Source organism: Danio rerio, chromosome 21 (genome assembly GCF_052040795.2).
Source record: "Danio rerio strain M-AB ecotype USA chromosome 21, GRCz13ab, whole genome shotgun sequence".
Lineage (NCBI taxonomy): Eukaryota > Metazoa > Chordata > Actinopteri > Cypriniformes > Danionidae > Danio > Danio rerio.
The window spans coordinates 30,895,890-30,909,330 of record NC_141041.1 but is presented as its reverse complement, the minus strand read 5'-3'; positions in this window follow the sequence as shown (position 1 = coordinate 30,909,330).

Sequence of the window (13,441 nt, the reverse complement as noted above, 5' to 3'; positions counted from 1 at the left end):
AAACCAAAAAACTAAACCAAGTCACGTTTTATAATACCATATGAAAAATAGCTTTGAAAACGGATCAGATATATTTATGTTTAAGCATAGCACTTTTTTGTCTTATACTGTAAACTACTGATGATGTTCTTTTAAAATGTAAAATTAAGTATATATAAGTACTTATAAGTATATATAACTTGATATATAAGTGCCATGTTTTCAGCTTATGAGCAATGTATGCAAATGTCAAAGTTCCCATGAGAAAAAAAGTTTTCTACCCTTTCCACTGTTTGCTTAGGCTTGTATTTTACAGAACACTCAAAAATGTCTCAGTCAATATTCTCAAACAATTATATTTGATTTACCAAAGTCACACAATTGCCAAATTCACATCTGTCACATCCATAACTGAGAGATGTCACATCCATAAAGAGGCTTTTTCTGCATAAATGCAAAAAATGTAAAAATGTAAAATAGAAAAAAATCAATCATTTTTGTTCTATAGTGAGCCAACTCTTATCCTTTTGATTAGCATTATTTCTTTTGGATTGTGCAGTTCAATTTCTACAAAGTATGTTGTAAACTGTAAACTCGCATACTTTGTCACATTCATAATGCATGTTTATTTTCCTTGTTTAAAATTTTGTAACTTTAATAGCTAGAAGAAAAATTCTTATAGAGTGGAAATCACCAATGCCACCTAAACTGTCACTTTGGCTTAATGATGTAATGCTATTTTTGAAAACATGAAATTTTTTTTTAGATTTTCTCAGAGGATCAACCACAACATTTTATAAAACATTGAAACTTTTAATTAATATTGAGACTAATGTACTCCTCATACCATATACCCCCCAAACCCTTTCATATTCATTTTCATTGTGTTTATTTGGCTCTGTCAAGTTAGTTTGTGGTTAAAAAAAAGGAGGAAAAAAAAAGAAAAAAAATATATATAATGTTTACAGATTGATATTTAACTGATTTCATATCTCTGTAGTTTTGGAAAATATAAACAGATGTTTCAATGTAATGTTCACATAGTAGTCCACATTTTAAGTGGATCATCAGATTTCTTCAAATTTGTCCTAAAGCTATTGAACAACACCCATTTTTCCCTCCTTTGGATAGTTTTGTAGCAATATTTTTACCAACTTCAAAAGTTGACTACTGTATACCTTTTTTGTGAATTTATGTTTTTACTACAAGTGTCACATCCATAACACTTGAGTTGGGGGGTGATGTTTGGGCAGCTCATTCATTCATTTTCTTATCGGCTTAGTCCCTTTATTAATCTGGGGTCGCCACAGCGGAATGAACCAACAACTTATCCAGCAAGTTTTTACGCAGCGGATGCCCTTCCAGCTGCAACCCATCTCTGGGAAACATCCACACTCACATTCACACCATACACTATGGTCAATTTAGCCTACCCAATTCACCTGTACCGCATGTCTTTGGACTGTGGGGGAAACCGGAGCACCCGGAGGAAACCCACGCGAAGGCGGGGAGAACATGCAAACTCCACACAGAAATGCCAACTGAGCCGAGGTTCGAACCAGCGACCCCTTCTTGTTGTGAGCCGACAGCACTACCTACTGCGCCACTGCCTCGCCGACTGTTTGGGCAGCTTTTATTTATAATTTGGAGAAAATGAAATCAGGTTTAATATCTGAAATCAGATATTAAACCAATATCTATTAAACCAGTCATTTTCAAGTGATCTTAATTCATTTCAAATGTGCAAAGAGTAGGAGATGAGTGTAAAATATGGTTTCAGAACATTTTAATGGTGTACATGTGTAAATCCCATGTGATAATTAACTGCAAAAAAAGATTAAAAAAAAAAGTTTCTCTCTTGCTTTTAGCCTAAATATCTAAGAACTTTCTAAATGTAGAACCGTTTTCTAGAAAAGTAAAAAATATTTTGTTTTCAGAAATACTTTTCTGTAAAATATTCTTCTGTAAAACAATCTGTAAACAAGATTAATTATATTTCAAGCCGAAAACATTCATTCATTTTTCTTTGGCTTAGTCCCTTTATTCATCAGGGTTTGCCACAGTAAAATGAACCGCCAACTTATCCAGCATTTGTTTTACACAGAAAGTGCCCTTCCAGCTGTAGCCCAGTACTGGGAAACATCCAGACACACTTATTCACACACATACACTATGGCCAATTTAACTCATTTAATTCACCTATAACGCATGTCTTTGGACTGTGGGGGTAACCGGCACACCCCAAGGAAACCCACGTCAACACAGGGAGAACAAGCATACTCAACTCAGAATGGCCAACTGACCCAGCTGGGACTTGAACCAGTGATCTTCTTGCTGTAAGGCAACAGTGCTAACCCTTGAGTCATTGTGTCGCTCCAAGCCAAAAACAGTATTATTTTACTTACTCCACTGGCAGCTTATTGTGATTGTTCTATTGAAAACTAAAATGAAAACTAATGATTTATTTCTAAAAACAAAACAATATTTTGACTTGTGTAGTGAAAATGTTTGATTTAAGATCATTTACACTAATAATAACATGATTCAAAAAATTTATGTCTGTAAATCTTTTTTTTTCTTCAAATTTTATTGACTATCATTTCTTATATGGATCTACAGGGTTAAAACTACAAGTGTCAGAAATCTTCTGAGGGAGTGTGGCACATCTTCAACCTCCACCCCGAACAAAAGCATCACCATAATCACTTCATTCATCTCCGTCTGAAGGTTTCTCATTTCAATCCCATGAGTCACATGTGACTGTACTCTATGTGACTGCAATAAAAAAAGGTTTCCGTTGCTGTGGGTGACCAAAGGTAGGCAGACAGTCTTCTTCATTCTGTCATTTCTCTCTCTCTCTCTCTCTCTCTCTCTCTCTCTCCAATGACTTGTTTCAGTTCAGAGTCGGGCTGAATGTAAATGAGTCAGCTGCACTCCCCCAAAATCATCTTCTCTTTCCCCATTCAACTGTCTCTCACTGCCCCGATAAATCACAACAGACTCTGTCCATGGGCAGGGGTGTTACGTTTGACCTTAAATGAATAAATTATCACAGGCTTCAGCAGATGTGCAGTAATCATGCTGTGCCTACCAAATGTTGCTATCACAGATTGTTGGTTAAAATTAATTGAAGGCTATACGTTCCCTCGGCAATGTGTTCATGTATTATTTGAGAATTAAATGCTGCTCTACATGAGGCATGGAGTTTGACGGCTTGTGTTTAAAAATGATTGATCAGATTTGACAGGTACAGTCGGTTTACTTTAGAAGTTTTTGTGGTGTGTTGTTCCGCCTATTGAGCGCAACAGCAAACGCCCACTTTTTACATTTTTTTTAGGTGTTTTTCAGCATTAAGTAATTGGGAAAAAATGTTTATGTAATAAACCTAATCAAACAGATGGGATTAATCACGACATGCAGACTTTGATTTGAAACCAAATTGCGTTTAAAAATGTAAAAAAAAAAGGATGAACCCAAAATCCTACATAAGACTAGCAGATGGTGTTCCCACCATGAAAACAAATAAGGGTAATAATAATCATAAAAATAAAGTAATGTAGGGCAAAAAGTGACAATTTTACACATTTTTATTTAAAGGGCACCTTTGATGAAAAGCATGTTATGTAAGCTGTTTGGGCAGAACTATGTGTATAGTGTGTCCACTGTTAATTTGTAGTGATAGAAACACAATAGGTCTCATATTTCAAATTTCCTAACGTTAAAATCGCATCCAAATCCCAGTGATTTTGAGGCCTACTGCAATGTGCCGTAGGAGTGCAGTTATCCACCACCCACCGAATTGATTGATGAGCTCCATGTTTCTATAATAACATCACTGTATGTCCACAGAACATGTTTTGCAAAGAAACTGGGATTAAAACATGTTACAATTGTCTATGATCATCTGCAACTCAGTAAATCTGTTTGCAAGTTTAAAACGTTTCCAAAACAGAGCCTGTTTGAAATAAAGACAAAAAGCTGCGTGAGGTTAGTAAACGAACATATGTTTGTTTGTACTGCAAATGGCATTTGTGTGAGACTCATCGTTTTAAAAAGGCTTGAATAAACTTCACAAAAAATACATCAAATAAACTTGTTATATTAGAGTAATGAGCTGCATTTCAGCTTTATTCGTGTCTGTCTCTATCACTGACTGCTGTTTATCCGAGGTAGCACATGAGAAACAGACACGCATGTCAAGCAGTGGGTGGGGAGAAGCAGCTTATTTGGATTTAAAGCCACATTCTACAAAAACATCTACACTGTATTCAGACAACAAAATGAGCAGATTCTACATGATATAAAAATAATCTGATGGGTACTTTGAGCTGAATCTTTACAGACACATTCTTATCTTACATGTTGTAAAAGGAGTAAAATAGGTGCCTTTAAAGTCTCTCAGAATTGTACAGTAACAGTATCTTGTATAATATGTTATATTAAGCTATTAAAAAAGTTGTTATATGAACTCAGAAGTGCATGAAAAAGTCAGAACTGCAAGCAGGCTTATAAACTAAACATTGACTTCACAGCTGTTTGATTTACAGGCAAACTGGCCATCTGAATCATTCATTCATTCATTCAGAATCACAACATTCCATCTGCAACCCATTACTGGCAAACATCCATACACACTTATTCACCCATAGCGCATGTTTTTGGACTTGTGGGGGAAACTGGAGCAACCTGAGGAAACCCATACAAACATGGGGAGAACATGCAAACTCCACACAAAAACGCCAACTGACCCAGCTGGGGCTTGAACCAGCAACCTTCTTGCTGTGAGGTGATTGTGCTCCTCACTGCGCCACTATGATTAACAAACATTGACAATTAACAGAAAAAATGAAGAACATATTGTCATATGAGACTTGCGATGCAGACAGCAGGTATAAAGAAAGGCTGGCCAATATACAATTTCACCCTATCCGCGAAACCTAGAGAAGAGAGTGAAATAGATACGTTTATGTGGACGGCCTTATCACCATTAACTGCCAATCAATGATGTTGAATGAATGACTCAAAACGCAAGCACTGGTGATATTTTATAGAGATACGCGACTTGTGATGACAACCTGAGGACTAATGACAGGTGGTGAGATAAGCTAACTTTAACTGCAAAGCCTGGAGACCCAACAACGTGTTAATCATTACTGTCTCCATTTCATAAATGCATTATAGTTTTGTCCGGTTCAAGATGCCACTATTTGCATGTGTTTTTGAATTAAGTTAGAAAATCAATACGTAACATTTTAATTATATTCAAATAATCCAGTCTGTCCATCACTATGCTTGTAGGCTCGCATCCTGAATATGTCCCTCACATGCATATTGTAGCCCTCCATGTTTGCTCCTGTCTGAAATTCTGTCATTTTTCTAAAAATCATTGAGTATTTCCCTGGTGAGTGCACAAATTGATAGGGGAGCGACATGCGAAAGGTCAATTGCAAAAAATCAAATGTCAAAATACAAAAAAAAGTCAGAACTGCAAGTTCTAAGCTCAGATATAACCTCAGATCATTTCCCCCCAATTGCACCAAAACTAAGCTACAATAAGAAAAGAAAAAAAAAAGAAAATAGTTTGACAGTGCAATTTCTGTATTTTTTAACATTGATGTAAATGTAACATAATAAAATGTAAATGCAAGTTCATAAAAATGTTAAACATCATTTGGGAAATATATAAAAAAGAAAAAAAAATCAAAGGGGGGCTAATAATTCTGACTTTAACTGTAGTTTGCTAAGGACTGCAGACCAGGGTGTGAATTAGAGGACGGTTTGGAGGGGGATCGACCCCCCTAATTAAGGTTTTATCCCCCCCGAAGGACTTTCAAACTGGATGTAGTCAGCCCTTTGAAACTTAAAAAAAGTTCACTCTGATTTGTATTTAAAATAATAATGCTAATAATTAAAATGATAGATCCATTTGACCACTCTTATAACGGTTCATACCATTGTGAATGCATAATTGTGCCATTTAACAGTTTAAAACCGCCAGATTTAGAGCACCAATAGACATCGTAAGAGTTCACAAGACTGTTTTCTTATAAAATAGGTGTTTGTTTCTACATAAAGCTTAAAAGTAAAGTCAAATTAGATGCATAGTTTGACCTAAACTGAAATAGCTAATCAGGGGTGCGTTTCCCAAAACCATCATTAGCCAACTAAGGTCGCAAGTTCTGTCATTACAAACATAGTCTGTTGATTTGCTGTTTCCCAAATCCGTCGCTCCAACGAACATTTGCAAACTGCGTCGCAAACTTGAACACTCGCAACTACACCTCTGGAGCTGTAGTTAGAAACATAGTTCCTGGCTGTGTTCTATTCCCACTTATCCCCCCTATGCCCTATATTCATTTAGAACATTCTAACTTTCAAAGTTTAAATTATTAAAAAAAATAAAACACGCATTAAGGTCATCTCTCTTAGGTGTAATTTGCTTTCAAACTATTTTTACAGTTCAGTTTTAGCGATCTTCATTTAAGATCACAATTTTAAAAATGCTCGCTTCACAGTGCACTTTGAAAACATTGAATATCATTTTCAACACAGCCTCATGGCGAAAGCTATATGTGACCTATTTAAAATCGGAATTTATGTTACGTCTCCAAAGCTTGTGAAAACAGAAAGCATACGTTAATTCTTTTTTCATTTATAGTGGGTTATTTATTAAGAATCTGTAATGTATATGACATGGAACTGCTGGTTACCATCATCATCATTAATATAGTTAATATTTTTATTATAGTAGGATTTTTTTCCTTTTTAATAAATAATAAATATTACATTTCATTTTATAATAAATAGCCTTATTATTTGTTTATTTATTTATATAATTTATATATATTTATTTATATAATTTATATGAAGTAATATGTTTTAGATTAGAATATGTAATCTTCAACTTCTCAATAATATTAGTAAAGCAAACATAGGCCATATATGTGCCATTTACATATATTTATATAGTTAATATGGAAAGCGAGTGCATGTTTTATCAAATCTAATATTGGATTTTATTTTAAATGCCTGTGCATGTTAAACAATATAATTTTCTCAAAGAAATTATGGGTTTTTCTCTAAAGAGTTACTCTACCCAGTTTAGAGCATCATTATGGGCGTTTTTACTAACGTGGTTCAATCAATGGATCTGCAACAGAGAAACTACGGGTTTTGGGTTTGAGTGTTGAAACACTCGTCACTACATTGTTCTTTTCCCAAACAATGCATCGTACTATGATAGTTCAGCCGCAAGTTATGTCGTTGTTTGGGAAATGCAGCACAGGTCAGAATACACTAAATAATCTATCCAACAAAACAATGAAAACTTTTTATATATATATAATTCATGAAAATACATTCATGTATTAATAAATTAGATGTAATTTAAATAAATACATAAATTTAATTCACTGAAGCATGTATTACACAAACTAACATTACGAAAAAGTTGACCCCCGGACTGTCAATGTATAATTCGCACACTGCTGTAGACCCCTGGGTGAGAATGTTGCCAGCAAATACCAAGTGTATAAAATCACTTAAGATTCATAGAGCTTGTGGTAAGTCTGCTTTCAAAGCTTTATACAGTATACAACATTGAGGGAAAAAAAATCAATTTCTCTTTTTACTCCGGTAACCTTATGGTTGCATTCTATTGCATTATGTGTTTTCCTGCTTCTGGTATTAATATGTTCATCCTTGTTGGCCTAGAAAACTCATGAGTATCATTACAACAATGCTGCAATGCACATTTCCCCCAACAATGATAACAGACTTGACCTGTTTAACACAAACTAATCTCTGTGAGTGACTAATCAAGTGCTGGAGTCATTTGTGATGCGTTTTAGTGAAACCAAGTACATAAAATCTGGCAGCTGAATGCCCTCCATCTCTTTATTTGATGAGATAATGTAACAGTCCGGAAGAAGAATTATTTTTACTGGCGGCTATGTTCAAGTGCTTTTTCTAGTTTGTTTGGTTCGGTTACCAAATGTACAATGCATTGAAAATATATATATATATATACACACACACACTGTGCAAAAAAAAAAAAAAAATCCAAATGCATACAAATAGTGCTGAGCAATATGACGTTATACAGATGAAGTCAGAATTATTAGCCCTCCTGTATATTTTTTCCCCAATTTCTGTTTAACAGAGAGTAGATTTTTCTAAACATTATAGTTTTATTAACTCATTTCTAATAACTCATTTTTTTTTATCTTTGCCATGATGACAGTACATAATATTTTACGTTTTTCAAGATGCTAGTTATCCACTTAAAGGGACATTCAAAGGCTTAACCAGAGTAATTAGGCAAGCCAGGGTAATTAGGTTAATCATTGTATAACGATGGTTTGTTCTGTAGACAATCAAAAAAATTGCATCATAGCAGCTAATAATATTGATGTTAAGATCGTTAAAAATAGTTTAAAACAGCTTTTATTCTAGCCAAAATAAAACAAATAAGACTTTTTCCAGAAGAAAAAATATAGGAAATACTGTGAAAAAGTCCTTGCTCTATTAAACATCTTTTGGCAATTATTTGGAAAAATTTTTTTTTTATTTTAACTGTATATATGTTTTTATGGTCAAAATTAAAAGCGTATAATTTTATTAAACCCTCTATTATTAATTTTGTGGCATCACAAAAAACATTATGGTAATACTTTTTCATCATTTATATGAGCACAATAGACAAACGAATAACGACCACGGATGGGCAAAACTACACTGAAATGTATTTAAAAATAAAATTCCAAACACCTATATTTTATGTGTATCAAAATAAACCACAAAACACTGCAGCCAGAAATGTATCAAAACAAAATTCTGTATTTTGTATTCTGAAAATACTACAAAACACTTTTACAAGGGAGCACGACATTTCTTCGCAAACCTTCTATCAATAAAAAATTGGGTGGCTGGTAAAATTTTTATATTTTAAAAGGTTGATAAGAGTTTGTTTTATTTTTTTATTTTTTCAATATATATATATATATATATATATATATATATATATATATATATATATTGCAATTAAAATCTGCAATGCCTCATGTAAAAACAGGATTTCTGAAAACTACTCAAATCTCCAGTTTAAGTCGTTTCCATAAATCATGTTTTTTGCAGTTGTAATCTTCAATGCAGAACATAAAACATATTTCTAAAATATAAAGTTATCAGTTTTTGCAGATAATTACTTTATATACATCATAAATAAAATAAAATAAGAATATTTGTGTCTTTATCCTTTATTGTGCCACTTTGACATCTCTTTATTAACTGTACACTGGACCTGCAGATACTGGCAATTGAAACGGCCGATAAAGTATTGTAGGAATTGCCACAGTAGGACTTGTTTGTATGTTTTTTGTCTTATTTTCTTGGCAGTTGGCATCTACATCAGCAATTTTTTTCCAGTTATTTTTTAACTGGAAGAGTCCTAGTTTAATCTCTTAGTGAACACTAGTACACAGTCTTTAGGTGTTTTATATTTCTAAACATCCTCTGCATTTCCACCTGCAACACTCAGACTGACACTGATGATGCTCTGAAGCTCCACATCGGGTTTTTAAGGACTGATGTTTTATTCCATCTCATTTCTTAAGCAAAGATGCTGATGCCAATTGTACATACTGCCATTATATATAACTGGTCTTAGCATTGTGCAGTATACTATGTTTGATGATTGAGGACTTGCTGCCACATATACCCATGCCATTTTTCTGTTACTTTCTTTGTGTGCTGCATAATTTCCATCCTTACTCCAAGCATTGGCCACCTTCTTAATCAATTTTCTGTTCTGATCTCATGCCTATGTAGGCAAATAACGAATCAATTAGAGGCCACATTTTTATGATGTTATCGTGTAGACTTCTTACAAAGTATTTTACAGTATTTTAAAAATACAAGACACCAAAGTATTTCGTTTAAAATATTAACCCATTTTCATAAACCTCATCATACAAATGGCATAATACTATTTTGTGATTGAAATATGTATTTGAAATACATGCATCATAAATACTACCCATCCCTGATAACAGCATTGTTAGAAATTTGCAATCTTGACAGTACAATGTTTACATTTTTGCACTTTATAAACTGATATTATTTTTATATTTTATATGGACCAGTCATCATTAGTATTTGAAAAGTGTTTTTTGTTTTTTGGCAATATTTATTTTCTATTTTTGTTTTTAGTCATTTGCCATGAAGTTCTAAATAAACAGAGAAATATAATCACTTAGAGTATGTATTAGTGCATTTCTAAGTTCAACCCCAAATTTAAAAAAAAAAATACTGAAATACTGATTCATCTGACCCCAGTACACGTTTGCACTGTATGATGGTCCATCCTAGGTGCCACCGAGTCCAGATAAGTCGAAGAGGCTTCTGGACACTGTTAACATAGGGCTTCCTTTTGGAACAGTACAGCTTTTAAAGCCATTTGTGAATGTAACTACGTATACATATTGGGGTACTTCACAATGGTTTGGCAAAGTAGTCCTGAGTCTATGTGGTGATATGGCTTATAGATAAATGATATTTTTGATGCAGTGACACCTGAGGGATCAAAAATCACATACGTTCAGCTTACGCTAGCGGCCTTGTGCTTTACGCACTGAAATTCCTCCAGGTTTCTTGAATCTTTTAATTATGTTATGCACTGTTGAAGGTGAAATATACAAATCTTTCTTAGAGAAACATTGTTTTTAAACATTTCAATAATTTTCTCATTCATTTGTTGTCAAATTGTCGATCCTTTGTCCACCTTTGCTCCTAAAGGACTAGACCAGGGGTAACCAAACTCGGTCCTGGAGGGCCGATGTCCAGGAGAGTTTAGCTCCAACCCTAATCAAACACACCTGAACCAGCTAATCAAGCTCTTAGATATACGAGAAACTTCCTCGCAGGTTTTTTGAAGCAAGTTGGAGATAAACTCTCCAGGACACTGTCCCTCCAGGACTGAGTTTGGACACCCCTGAACTAGACCATTCTTGGATGCTGCTTTTGCACCAGATTATAATTACACAACGGTTGACATCACCTGTTTCAATTCACATCAGTCTTTAACCAATTTAACTGATTACTAGCTCTAAATTGCTCCTGTCCAAACCTTTTTGGGAATGTGTGGCAGGTCTGAATGACATAGAAGAATGTATATTTACAAATGAAATGAAATTGATCAGACAAAGCATGAAATATTTTGTTCATATTGTCTGCAATGAAATACAAGTACATTTGAAAATCACTACTTTTTTATTTGCGTTTTCCATCCGATCACAACTTTTTCTGATTTGGGGTTATATATACTTTAAAATGTAAAAGTCCTTTACATGTGGTCAATATATATATAAGCAGTCACTTTATTTTGATGGTTCGTTTGTGGAATTTAGGTTACATTGCATTTACATGTCAACGAATTCTCATTAGATTATAAGTAAACTACTTAAGTTAGGGTTAATATAAATTGACATGTACTTGCAAAGTTTCTTATAGTCCGCTAAATGTCTGTTAAAGGAGCAGTATCAACAGATTAAGCAGTCTACTAATACTCAAATGGAGCATCAAAATAAAGTGTTATCATATAAACTACTAATTGATTGAACTTCCAGAAATGGTAGTATATTGCGGGAGATATATATATATATATATATATATATATATATATATATATATCAGGATGTGATGAGATTTTTGTCATATCGCCCAGCATTACATACAAATACTGAAAAGATGTAAAAAGGTATGAACAGCCATACAATATTGTGCTATAGGTACCAGTAAGAGGTTAATACAAACAATATAATCTGGAGAAAGGTCATCTGTAGTTATGAGTAATGGAGCTATACTGTGCTCATTGATTGGACGCAGGTAAGGCAGGATCTGTAATATGGTTCATATATTCGAGTTGCAGTGAACCAACACTGCTCAAAGCAGGCAGTGACTAATCAGGTAAGAGGACAGCATGATAAAAGTGTAAAATCACATTGGCGGAGAGAGACTGGATTTACAGGGCTGATGCAGGGAGCACATTGCCTTCTGTGCCCTTCACGATAATAAATGTGCTCATGATGTCCTCTTCAAGATCTTGAGCTCCACAAAGACAGATCTGCTTCAGTAGTTCTGTATAGTCATGAGTGTGCGGTGTGACTGCATCACGACAGGAATGTACATGGAGAATTGGCTGCTAATTTACTCACATTCAAGGTGCTGATGTCTTTACAGTTTTAATAACTTTTTAACTTTAACCATGGCCCTTGCTGATTCATAAAATGCAAGCCACTCTGCATAATTTATAGTGCATTTAATAACATTTAAATGATTGCTCAGAGGTTTGAGGCAAAACTTGTAATAGATTGTAGAAATATATAAATGATTATGTTGCAATAAATCTGGCTATAAAGATCACGTTTATTTTTATATATAAAAATAAACATAACAATTGATTTGGTTTATTTCAAACTATAAAAATAACCTTTAAAGCAAAAAAAGGCTCGCTGTTAATATTCAAAATGGTTTATTAATGGAGAAGAGAGATCATATTAGGAGAGAGTGTAACTTTAAACATCCTTATACAACATTAAGGAGTCTTGGTCACTTCATTTTAACGTACAATCCAATAAACAAACCATTAACTATAAGGCTATAGATCAATAAACTCATTAGCGCATTATTAATAGTAAGCTATAGCAGTTGGGTATTTGCAGCATTAGAAATGTATATTAAGATCATACTTTCTAAGTTCTAATAAACAGGTAATATCCTGATAGGTCATACACCAGGGGGGTATTCCAGAAAGCTGGGTTAACTTACCATCTGCTAAACCCTGAACTCTCGGTTGATTTACCCAAAACCTGCTTACCGCGAGTATGTTGGTTCCAAAACAGGTGACAAGAGTTAGTTAAATCAACCTCATGAAGATAACCGCGGGTTAATGCGCGTGCACGGCCCACACCTGAAGGCATTTTCAGTAGATCGCCGAATTCACGAGTCACCATAAAAAAACACGGTGAGAAAAAAAGGGCAACGCACTTTACAGAGGCAGAGCTGGAGGTTTTAAACACAGAGATTACACATCTGCTTCAACGAAGGAAAGAAATATAGAATAAGAAATAGATAAGAAAAGAAAAAATAGATAATAAGAAAGTTTGTTAGTTCATTAAATTACACATGCCACCCTCCATTTTATTCATTGTAATAAACAATTAAACTTCTCTTTAACATCCTTTTGAGTATGTTGTGTAACCATTCATGCATTTATTTTTATTGCCATTAATTTCTTAAGGCCACAATATGTGTATTGACTAATAAGGCTTATAGAAATTGTAATCTTTCTGGAGCTAGAACTCTGTCCAAAGTCATTAAACACAGAAACATTCTCCTAAAAGGTAATATTTAATTACTGGAGCTCTGTATTTATCACTCTAGAACAGTGGTTCTCAAACTGTGG